At 50.9% G+C, this 12,647-nt stretch overlaps 1 long non-coding RNA gene across 1 annotated transcript in view; it reads left to right on the top strand.

The window, feature by feature from the left end:
* The first annotated feature begins 11,409 nt into the window (after window positions 1-11,409).
* LOC309666097 overlaps window positions 11,410-12,647 on the top strand; it is an 85,871-nt gene continuing 84,633 nt past the window's right edge. The window contains exon 1 of the long non-coding RNA XR_014266894.1: window positions 11,410-11,709. This is a non-coding gene — a long non-coding RNA (uncharacterized lncRNA). The remainder of the gene's footprint in view (window positions 11,710-12,647) is intronic.

Genomic DNA, 12,647 nt, shown 5'->3' with positions numbered 1-12,647 from the left:
ACAGCCAACAGCCAAACGGGGTCTTTTCGACACGCAGACACCACCCCTGCACCTGCCTGAGAAGAGTGTGGAGGCGACTGAGCCTCGCTCTGAGACCAGGAGGGGCAGGAACACACATCCTGTGGGAAAGGGGAGGGGACAGGTGAGAGGGGGGCCCGGAATCACAGACCATCAAAGCCAAAAGGGCGGAGCTGGAGGAATCAGGCTCCCTGACTTCAGACTATATTACAAAGCTACAGTAATCAAGACAGTTTGGTACTGGCACAAAAACAGAAATATAGATCAATGGAACAGGATAGAAAGCCCAGAGATAAACCCACGCACATATGGTCACCTTATCTTTGATAAAGGAGGCAAGCATATACAGTGGAGAAAAGACAGCCTCTTCAATAAGTGGTGCTGGGAAAATTGGACAGGTACATGTAAAAGAATGAAGTTACAACACTCTCTAACACCATACACAAAAATAAACTCAAAATGGATTAAAGACCTAAATGTAAGGCCAGACACTATAAAACTCTTAGAGAAAAATATAGGCAGAACACTCTATGACATAAATCACAGCAAGATTCTTTTTGACCCAGTTCCTAGAGAAATGGAAATAAAAACACAAATAAACAAATGGGACCTAATGAAACTTAAAAGCTTTTGCACAGCAAAGGAAACCATAAACAAGACCAAAAGACAACCCTCAGAATGGGAGAAAATATTTGCAAATGAAGCAACTGACAAAGGATTAATCTCCAAGATTTACAAGCAGCTCATGCAGCTCAATAACAAAAAAACGAACAACCCAATCCAAAAATGGGCAGAAGCCCTAAATAGACATTTCTCCAAACAAGATATACAGATTGCCAACAGACACATGAAAGAATGCTCAACATCATTAATCATTAGAGAAATGCAAATCAAAACTACAATGAGATATCATCTCACACCGGTCAGAATGGCCATCATCAAAAAATCTAGAAACAATAAATGCTGGAGAGGGTGTGGAGGAAAGGGAACCCTCTTGCACTGTTAGTGGGAATGTAAATTGATACAGCCACTATGGAGAACAGTATGGAGGTTCCTTAAAAAACTACAAACAGAACTACCATACGACCCAGCAATCCCACTACTGGGCATATACCCTGAGAAAACCATAGTTCAAAAAGAGTCATGTACCAAAATGTTCATTGCAGCTCTATTTACAATAGCCAGGACATGGAAGCAACCTAAGTGTCCATCATCAGATGAATGGATAAAGAAGATGTGGCACATATATACAATGGAATATTACTCAGCCATAAAAAGAAATGAAATGGAGGTATTTGTAATGAGGTGGATGGAGTTAGAGTCTGTCATACAGAGTGAAGAAAGTCAGAAAGAGGAAAACAAATACAGTATGCTAACACATATATATGGAATCTAAGGAAAAAAAAAAAAAAAGGCCATGAAGAACCTAGTGGCAAGACGGGAATAAAGACACAGACCTACTAGAGAATGGACTTGAGGATATGGGGAGGGGGAGGGGTGAGATGTGACAGGGTGAGAGTGTGTCATGAACATATATACACTACCAAATGTAAAATAGATAGCTAGTGGGAAGCAGCTGCATAGCACAGGGAGATCAGCTCGGTGCTTTGTGACCACCTAGAGGGGTGGGACAGGGAGGGTGGGAGGGAGGGAGACATAAGAGGGAAGAGATATGGGGATATATGTATATGTATAGCTGATTCACTTTGTTATAAAGCAGAAACTAACACACCATTGTAAAGTAATTAAACTTCAATAAAGATGTTTAAAAAAAAAAAAAAAAAAAGCCAAAAGGGCCCTCAGCAGGAGTGGCCATTAAGTCCCCAGTCAGGTGTGCAAACAGCTGGCCCAGAGAGGGGAAGTGATGGAACGAGGACAAAACCAGTTCTCCTGCCCAAATGGACTGGAGAACTTTCCACTAAAATACACAGCCCCCTCTTGCTTCTTGGGAGACTTGTATCCAGAAAGACCCTTGGACTCTTCTTTTTAACCCATAAAGTTCCACATCAGAAAAGCGGGGGTGGTTTCTGGATGCCTTCTCAAGTGGAACATCCCAGCTTGGGAACCAGCAGCGCTTCCTGCAAGTCCCATCACTGTTCCAAGGGGACCAGGTCCAGGTCACAGCCAGATATAGTGCCACCCAGGCGCTCAAAATCTTAATGGCCCACTCACCTCTGAATGCTGCCGCCTTTTGAAAAACTAGCCTGTTTCCCAGGGCTCTCTGCAAGAGTTTCCAGGGACAAAGTCCTAAGGACGCACTGGGGAAAGAGACTGGATCCCCTGGGGTGTCCCCAGGTCTCCACCGGAGCCACCCCTGCCACCTTCTCCTGCTTTCCCCACTCGCCGCCACCAACTGGATGAGGAGCCCAGCTTCTGAAGGAGCAGCGCCTCCTCACTCCCTGGCATCTTCCCTCCCTGCTGCTCTCCTGACAGGCGTGGGGAGGGAGGGCACAATTAGTGCCAATTTAGAGGAGCGATGTAGGCACGGGGGGGTTTCTCACTGAACAAGGAATAAAATTCTCTTCCTTCTCCTGTCCCCTGCTCCCCATAACCCACCAGCAGCAGCTAGCCTCCCATCCTCCATTCTGCTCAATATCCCTTTCCTGGTCAGGAACGCAGGGGAGAGCAGGGGAATGGAGCTGGTCCCCGCTGTCCCTGCTCCAGGCAGAACCCTGCTGAACTCAGACTCTGCCACACTCTGCCCACCAGGACCCTCCCAGCTGAGGAGGGGGCTGTCTGTCCTTAGATGATGGGGCCGAGGCCTTGGCCACGTGACTACAGAAGAGGACTCTTGATTTCCTCCTGAAGTTCCTCCTAAACTTCTTGGTCCTCCAAATCCAATTTTTCAACCTCACACGAGGAGAACAGGAGTTGGGGCAGAAGGAACCACGGAAAGAGAAGGCAACTGGCAGGTTCCTCCCTGACCCTCCCACCCCCACGGAGAGGGGAGGTCAGAAGTAGACCTCAAGGGGCATCCGAACCCAGTGCCCTGTTGTGCACGGCATCTCGTCCCTTTGGGGCTGGGGGCCACCCAGGAGCCCGCGTGAAGTGTGGCAAAGCCAAGAACAACTTTAACAATCTGGTGTCTCTGCTGATAATCTCGCCAGCAGAATCATGAACTTTGGAGCAAAAGGGCTGGGCCAGATGCTCTAATTGATTCTCCATTTCACCTTCTTTCTCCAGAGCTGGCAAAGCTAGAAACTACACTTCCCAGACCATCTTGTAGCTCAGTTCACTTTCAGCCAATTAGATGCATTCCTGCCAGATTTAGAGAGAGGTGTCCGGGGGTCGGCATGTCTCTGCAGAGCTGTGGTCAGACAAGCAGGGCCAGGCAGACACAAGGGCTGGTGATGGCTGGGCTCGAGGGTCCAGGGTCATATGACTGGCTTCGTGGAGGAGGCGGGGTGGCCGTGATGGTGATAGCAGAGGAAACCGTGATGGGGCAGTTTCCCTACCCGTAGCCTTCAACTTCATTTAGCTCTTCCAGGGATTTTGTAAAGTCCTCATTCTCTGTATAAAATCCCTTTCTGCTTGAAATACCTACAGTGGTTTCTGTTTCCTGCCTTAAAGACTGACTACAACATTACATACACATAGGGTCTATAGAGGTCTTCGTATCCATTTTGCATCTGAAGCCCAGAGAAGAGAAGTGACTTCCCCAAGGACCCACAGCAACTTAGAAGAAGATCTGGGACTGGACTCAACCATCCACACTCTAACCCAGAGCTCATTTCAGCAGCAGGTGACGAGGAAAATAATTGTCCCTTTAAAACAGTCTTTCTTCTCTCCCCTAAGCCGTGTCCTCCCAGCCCCCATGGGTGTGTACATGTGAGTCTATGTGTAAATTCACAGGCATAGCCACGTGTGTGCCCCGGCACACATTAACGTAGCTCACACCAATACTGAGGTGTTTTGTCCCTGGCGCCACCAAAAGTCCAAGTGGCTCAGCAGCAACCTCTGGGCTGTGGTTCTATTAAAGTTCTTTCAGGGAACAAGCTTTCATTTCATGGAAAATTCAGAATCTCCATTCAGAGGAAATGATGTTTTGCCAGGCATTTTCCCACTTGAGAGATGGTCAGAATTCACGGTAAGAGCTGATAAAGGCAATGTAAGTCAGCAGCTTAGAACAACAAATAAAAATGCTGAACTGATAAGAAAAGTCTCTGAAAGTGATGCAGCTGAAAACGTGTCTCTCCCTGGGGATTCTACTAACAGCCTGTCACCTGGGGCCCAGAGCAGAGATCCACCAGCCAAAGACACACTTACAGACAGGGTTCACGTCAACCGGCTCCCCGGAGCTGTGGGCGTGGGTTTTTCAGTCGGGCTCCACTGGGACTTTAGGAAGTTGTGGCCACACCTTTGGCTTGCGCAGAGCTTCCTTCCAAGAATGGAAAACTCTTGGACCTTAGGGAGATGACAGTGGCCACTGGAACAGCAAACATGGGAAGGGCATGTGGAGGAGGAGGAGGGGGAATGGAAAGAGATCTCCCCGGGGAGCAGTGTAGTTGAACTTCAGAGGGTCCATTATTATTCTCCCCCTCTTCCAGTTCTCCTTTTCTGAGTCCAAGATGAGCTGCATTATAAGAATCACCGTGGCCTGCTTGGAGAAGATTCCCCAGCTCCACCAGCCCCGGGGGCTAGGGCAGGCCAAGGGGTGCCTTCCTGTCGCAGCCCTCCCCCATCCTTCTCTATACCCCACAGCTCGGTGAGCCACAGAGTCCTCTGCCCCAAAGCTGGTCCACAGACCTGGCCCACCCATGGGAATGCTTTTATCAGACTTTATCAAAACGAAAAAACAAAAATAAGGATCATGCAGGATGTGTGTGTGTGCGTGTGTGTGTGTGTGTGTGTGTGTGCAAGGTTGCCAACTGTCCTTTCTTGGGCAGAGTTACCCTTCGTTCTGAGATTATTCCCTTCCTGGGAAGAGTCCCTTTTTCATGTTAAAACATCCTTTCTTTTACGTACTGATAATAATAGTAAAGGTAGTTCTGTTGTTGTTAAGTCGGTGTTTCTTTTCCTTTTCTTTTTTAACATTCTTGCTTGACAAAAGAAGTCAGTTCCCTCATGTTAGCCCTGGTTGGTTGGTTTTTCTTTTTTACTGGTCTGTGCAGTACAGAGGCCAACACCTCACCCCTTCCCTCCCCGTCACCTTTGCAAGACTCAGGCACAGAGGCCCAGTGTAGGTTCTGCCCTTCTCTCCTCTCAGGGGCCCCCCTTCCAATGCAGCCAAATGAGTATGCAAAATAAGCCAAAGAGAGAACCATTCTTCGGGCACACACACACACACATACACACATACACACCCATCTCATCATAAACTGCAGCCCCTATCTCTGCAGGCCTCCACTCAGATTGCGCTCCCCCATCACCCCAGGCCACAGGAATGGGCTCTCCATACAGAGGGGCCCCGACTAACCGAGTTTCTTCCACCTTCACCCTGCAGCCAACCACCCCAGCAAGCTGCATGCTCACCCACTACAAAAGGAGGAAAGTGAGGAATGAGGTGGGTTCCCTGTGGGTTGGGAGTGGGAAGAGATTCGGGGACTTTTTGGGGGGTTCTAGCCACTGTCTGCTTCTTTTCCCCAGGCTTTGAAACAATGTTGGGAAGCCTTCTCACCAGAATGTCAGCATAGCCGGACAAGGGCCTGATGACCAACGCGGGGGACAAGGGACAATGACACGGGGAGAAATCCAGCTTCACCAGCAACCATCACTGTTGGAGCAGAGCAGAGTCGTGCACAAGAACAAAGAGAGACGTGGAGGCTGAGGAGGGAGGGCAGGGAGGACAGCTTCGCCAGGACTCCATCCCGGAAGTTTACTAGGGAAGCAGCAGACGATCTGAGGGGACCCCACAGAGTCAGGGGCCCAGGGTGTTACGATGACATGACCAGTGGGCAGCACTGGGGTGCCCCTCACAAACTCCCCAGCCCCTCCCAGAACACTCTCTCCTGGCTCCAGAGACAATGCCTCATCGGTCTATCACCCGTCTGCTGCTCATCCCTGGGCACCTTCAGATCTCAGACCACAGGCCGCCCTAATGTACCCACAGGTCAGGGAGGGCCTGGGCTCACTCTCCACGGAGTCATGCACTTCCGGTTACCATAGTTACCACAACCCCTCCCGACGCCTCCCATGGGTCAGAACTCAGACCTGGCTTCCCTTCCCGGGCAGCCTGGCCTCCCTGTGGAGCCTGGCAGGTTGTCCTCAGGCATACAGAACAGCTCCCTTCTCCTCGGCCTGTGTCAGGGCAGACTCGGAGCCAAAACTCCTTCGCTCGTCACAGCATTTTTGCCTCCATCCCTCACCTTCAATCCGCCAGGCCAAACCCAAACTTGCTCTGGGTTGCCATGGCAACCCATCTCATAATCACATATGCCCTGACCCCAGAGCTAAGGGACTAGGATCTGTGCTTGTAAATCTTTGGGGTGGCCATGGAAGAGGACAGTAGGCGTGGGGACACCGAGGTGAGAGCACAGATGGTGGGGCTCTTTCTACAGGAAAAAATGAGCATACGCCGATAAGAAACAAGACATTTCTTGAATCTGCCTACTTTTCTCTGGTCCTGACTGGCCTTAGCCCAATCCAGGCCACCAACTTCTCTCCCCTGGACTAAACTAGTAGCAAACAGGACCAGAGAAACATGACAGCAGCCTCCTAGATGGTCTCCCTGACTCCGGGAGAGGCCCCTATAACCCACTCTCTGCCCGCAGCCAAGGGTTGTTTTGTAACTAGGAAATGGGTTGTATCAGCCCCTGCGAGACAACCTCCAGGGACTGCCTCTTGCCCTCAGGATAAAGTCCCCTCCTGCAGCCAGGCCCTTTGTGATCAGGCTCCAGCCACCACTCTGGTCCCAGCTATCGCTTCATCCCTGGGCCCTCAAACCCTGCCCTGCTCTCTATGATCCAGTCACCCTGAACTGCCTGTAATTCCCCAAATGGACCTTTCTCTGCCCTCTGAGCCTTTGCATATGCTGTTCCCTCTGTAGACTGCCGATCCCCTTTGTCTAGCTAATATCTGTTCAGTCTTCATGGCTTACCTTAGTTACCACCTACTCCAGAAAGCCTTCCCTGATACCCGCACCAACTAAGCTGGGAGCCCCCGCATGTTCTCTCATGGCCCTTTATCCTCCCTCTCTTTGAGGATTATCGTATGTATGAGCCAGTCTACGTCCCCACCCAACTAGAAGCTTTCCAAAGGCAGATGACTGTCTTTACTCATATCTGTATCCCTAACACTAAGCCCCTTGCACAACACAAGAGCCAAGGAATTCAATGTGTGAATGAATGAATGAACGAATGAATGACATGAAGATGGGAGGGGAGCTCCTGTGTGTACTGTCAATATATCACTTCAATTACAGAAAGCTAATGTAAGATATGCTGAATGATACCTCTCCAGTTGCCCTGGCTTGCAGAATCAGAGCTAAGGCTTCAAACCTGAAAATAACAGGCATGAAGTTACTTCCTACCTTCTTACAGAAGCTTCCAGAAACTTATGAGAAGGCTCTATCTCTAACTACTCTCACATCTTCTTCCCCAAACACAGTTTATATGAGCAGAAGACAAGAGAGAAGTCAAGATAATTTTCAGAAATCCAGAGTTAAAAGCCCTGGGGCAAAGAACACTGTGGACTTTTCCTCCCTTTCCCGTGGGGAGGGGAGGAAGATGCTTCCCTGAATCTGAGTCAAGAGAAGGCAGCTCCAACAGAATCAACTGTAGATGCCAGAACTGCCTGCAAGAAGGAGATGCTGGATCTCATTCAAGCCTAGCAGAAGGGTTGGGTCTGCCCCTGGTCCGTTTGGACACCTCTTGCCTCTCCTCCCCAGCCCCCAGGGCACGGACAGCCCAGAGCGTACTCCTACTGCACTGCTAAGGACGAAGACTTCTGCTCCTAAGAGAGCAGCCAGCCCCTGCCACTGCACCGAAGCATCTGGAGGAGAGCAGAGGAGCACTGACTCCGATGGGTAGTGGAGATGTGGTACACCAGACCGGACCAGGAGCCCTTTATTTCCTCAGGGGGCCGGAAAGCCAGGGCTCCGTCTGAGATGTCACTAGGGGATGGGAGGGGAGACTCGTCCTGTATCCCTCTTTGTACCCCTCTCAGTTCAGACTGTTCAATGACCCAGTTTCATCAGAAGAGAGGGTAATTTGTGCATCATTTGGGTCTGGAGAAATAAGGGCACTGGGGAGTATAACCACGGAAGAGTTCTCCCCCAGGGCTGGAGATGAGCTTCCAGGCTCCCCATTCCCCTGTTATTTCGATTATAAAATATTCAGTTTCTGGATGAAGGTTGGCATTAAGGTCAGTCATGTACATGCTGAATCTACACCAAATGCTGCTTCCAGACAGCCAGAGAAGAAGACAGGATGGGTGCAGCATGGGGCTAAGACGTTTCCTCCATCATTCATTGAAATGTGTGCTTTGGCATCCTGAAGCAAATGCAAAACAAGCCCAACTCAGCCAGCACACATGGCACCCCTGGCTCTACTCAGCTTTGGACAAGAACAGAACTCACACCTCTGAATCTTGAAATCGCATTTCTTCCCAGCCAGCCCCCATCCAAGAGGAAAATTTCACCCCTTTTGGTTCCTAAAATGATCTGTTCTCCTCTCCCCTCCCCTCTTCCCTGCCTCCAGCTCCTTCGGTCTAAATATTCATGACGTCATGAGTCATTAACATGCCTCCCAGGATATCTTTAATGAATACGCTGAGGGGGAAAGGCTCCTGCTTGAATATTAGGTATGAAATTTATAAGACAAATAATTCTCCTAATTAAGTTGAATTTAGTCTTGTGCATTAGATTAAGAGAAAGAGAGAGAGAGAGTAAAAACGGAACAGTGGCCACCAAAAAGCCCAGGGACCCGGCAGCAGAGCTGAGCTCAGCCATTTTAAATTCTAGCAGTTCATCCTCTGCTCCTTGGGACAGACAGCTCTGCAGCATCTCTGGGGCCAGAGCCAAGTAGCCAGGCAGGGCTCAGAAAGTATTCCTTCTTTTACCCCATCCCCGGTCCCTGCACAGAGGCCAGACTACAACGCTTGATGTCCATCCAGAGAAATGGGACCTCTAGAGCATTCTAGGGGGCCTGGCCTTGCAACCCCCAGCCCAAGGGTGAGGTCCCCAGCCCCTCGGCCAAGCCATCCTATCCAAGAGCCATCCTCCAGGACACTCATTCTCCATGTTTCCTTCCCACGGGGGTCCCGGGGTGCCTGTGAGTTTCTGTAGCTCTGGGTTGATTTCACGATGAAATTTGCCCAAAGCATTTTCACTGCTGTTAAGGCCTGTTCCCCCCTGGCCTGTTCATTATCCACTAAAAAAAAGTCCCTCCCGGGACTTCCCTGGTGGCGCAGTGGTTAAGAATCTGCCTGCCAATGCAGGGCACACAGGTTCGATCCCTGGTCTGGGAAGATCCCACATGCCGCGGAGCAACTAAGCCCGTGTGCCACAACTACTGAGCCTGTGCTCTAGAGCCCACGAGCCACAACTACTGAAGCCCGTGCACCACAACTACTGAGCCTGTGCTCTAGAGCCCACGAGCCACAACTACTGAAGCCCGCGTGCCTAGAGCCCGTGCTCCACAACAAGGGAAGTCACTGCAATGAGAAGCCTGCGCACCGCAACGAAGAGTAGCCCCCGCTCGCCGCAACTAGAGAAAGCCTGTGCGCAGCAACCAAAACCCAACGCAGCCAAACAAACAAACAAATAAAAATTCCCTCCCACGGTACCCCTTCCCACCTCTCACACCTCCTGGGACAGCCTGTGCCACCTGCCTTTCTTCGTAGAAAGACTCACACCCTGAGCATCACTCTCTTACTCACTCAGTTATTTTTTTTTTTCAAAAAAAATTTTTTTGTTTGTTTTTTTTTTTTGGCCGCATTGGGCCTTCATTGCTGCGCGCGGGCTTTCTCTAGTTGTGGCGAGCGGGGGCCACTCTTCGTTGTAGTGCACGGACTTCTCATTTCTCATTGCGGTGGCTTCTCTTGTTGCTGAGCACGGGCTCTACGCGCGGGCTTCAGTAGTTGCAGCACACGGGCTCCGTAGTTGTGGCAAGCAGGCTCAGCACTGTGGCTCGCGGGCTCTAGAGCGCAGGCTCAGTAGTTGTGGCACACGGGCTTAGTTGCTCCGCGGCATGTGGGATCTTCCCGGACCAGGGATCGAACCCGTGTCCCCTGCAATGGCAGGCGGATTCTTAACCACTGCGCCACCAGGGAAGCCCTCACTCAGTATTTACTGAGGCCCCACACATGCCCAGTCATCGTTCAAATTCTACAAGGAATAAAGTGGGTCCTGAGAGCTGACTGTCCACAGGCTGCCTCCAGAGTTGAAAAAAATGGGTGACCAGCACTGTGGCCTACTGTGCCCTGTGGAAGCATCATGGCCAGGGAGGACGAGAGAGAAGCCTTCTGAAGCAAGGCCCAGAGCAGGGGCCCTGGTTACCTGGCTCCCAGGATGGTGCCGTGTGGGCTGGCTGTGCTGAAGGAATTCAGAGCAAAGGGTCAGCAGTAGTTAGGGGCAGGCTGCTAGAGGGAGGGGGCAGCTGAGCAGAGTGTGCATGGGGCGGGGGGACGCGGTAGGACCTGGAGAGACAAAGCGGACAGAGAGATTCCAAATGGGGTCAGCTGGCGCAGAGGGAGAAATCTTATGCAGACATGCCACAGTCAGCTCACTCAAGAGGAGGCTTATATTCCACGTTAGGCAGTGCCATGGGGCCAAGGAGTTGGGCAGATGCCTTCCTTCTGCATCTTCCAGCACTTCAGTCACTGCCGGAGAAGAGACTGACTCTGTAAAGAAAAGCCCTTGCCTACCTGTGCCCTCATGTGACACTGCTGGGCTGGCGGCTGCTTTCCTTGTAATAGATGGGAAGTGGCTGCTAGTATAAGCTAGCTTTCACTGGTAATGGGAGAGAAAACAGCCTCTGGCCCTTTCTGCAAAGGAGAAAAGCAGAAAAGTGCTCTGAATTCCAAATGGAAAAACAGATCAAAAGAAGGTGGGGCATCCCTAAGACCAGGAAGAGGATCTGCCTCTGCTCCCTGGGACACGGGATCCAGGAGATCCTCGCTGCTCAAAGCCAGGCGGGGACAACGCTGCTGCGCTTGGAATAAAGCCAGGGAACAGAAGCGCGACAGCCCTCCTGGGGGCAAGTGAGTGCAGGCAGAGCTCGGCCCAGGTAAGGGCCTGAAGATGATGAAGCCCAAAGCAAATACAGATTTCTCAGTGCAGCAGAGTGACGGGCAGGATCTGGTCTGGGATGGGGCTGCCTTAGAAGAGCTGGACCAGTGTTCCAGGAGCTGAGGCTTCTCCGCACAAGACTTGCAGAAGGATGCTTCTCATGCACCTGTAATGCCCACCCAAAAGCAGCCTGGGTGAAAAGTGAAATCAAGAGTATATGATCGGGCTTCCCTGGTGGCGCAGTGGTTGAGAATCCGCCTGCCAATGCAGGGGACATGGGTTCAAGCCCTGGTCTGGGAGGATCCCACATGCCGCGGAGCAACTGGGCCCGTGAGCCACGGTTGCTGAGCCTGCGTGTCGGGAGCCTGTGCTCCGCAACAGGAGAGACCACGACAGTGGGAGGCCCGCGCACCGCGATGAAGAGTGGCCCCCACTTGCCGCAACTAGAGAAAGCCCTCGCACAGAAACAAAGACCCAACACAGCCATAAATAAATAAATAAATAAATAATTAAAAAAAAAAATAGTATATGATCACAGCAAGGCTTTATAAATATGCACAGGGGCTTCCTTGGTGGCTCAGTGGTTGAGAATCTGCCTGCCAATGCAAGGGACACGGGTTCAAGCCCTGGCCCGGGAAGATCCCACATGCCACAGAGCAACTAAGCCTGTGCGCCACAACTACTGAGCCTGTGCTCTAGAGCCCGCAAGCCACAACTACTGAGCCCACGTGCCACAACTACTGAAGCTTGAGCACCTAGAGCCCGTGCTCCGCAACAAGAGAAGCCACCTCAATGAGAAGCCTGCGCACCACAACAAAGAGTAGCCCCCACTCGCTGCAACTAGAGAAAGCCGTGCACAGCACCAAAGACCCAACACAGCCAAAAATAAATAAATAAATAAATTTATAAAAAATAAATATGCACAGAACAAACTGGAAGGAAACACAGCTAAGTGTTCACAGTGGTTATCTCTAGGTCATAGAATTGTGCGTGATTTTCATGCATCTTCCCCATCGGCCTTCCCCCTTAATTACTCTATTATTCTTAAGCATCTGTATGCTATAAATCCTTAAGCCTGCGGGCTCTTGTTGCATTTTAAATAACCAGTCTGAAAGCATGTTGTCAGTAACTTCCTACAAGAGAGTAAGGAGCAGACAGACACAGGCTGCGACCGCAGGTAGCAGCTCCAGACAGACCCACAGGAGACAAGAGGCTGGTGGCTGGACACGGGGCCAGCTGGTCAATACCCTTGGAGCCGGGCCCAGAGCTCTATACCTGGAGGATCGCAGGTGGAAATCACATCAAGAACGAGAACGGGGAGGAGCCAAGAAGGCCGAGAAAGCAAAACACTGATCTTAAGAAATTCTGCTTGAGGAGCTGAGCTCAGTCAAGAAAGGGAATCTGGTTTGGGAGGGAGGCGAGCAGAGGGTAGAGAATTAAAGGGGCACATGCAGAAGAGTGG

Source organism: Balaenoptera physalus, assembly GCF_965194825.1.
Source record: "Balaenoptera physalus genome assembly, chromosome: 8".
Taxonomy (NCBI): Eukaryota; Metazoa; Chordata; class Mammalia; order Artiodactyla; family Balaenopteridae; genus Balaenoptera; species Balaenoptera physalus.
This window is presented reverse-complemented; position numbering and strand designations above follow the sequence as displayed.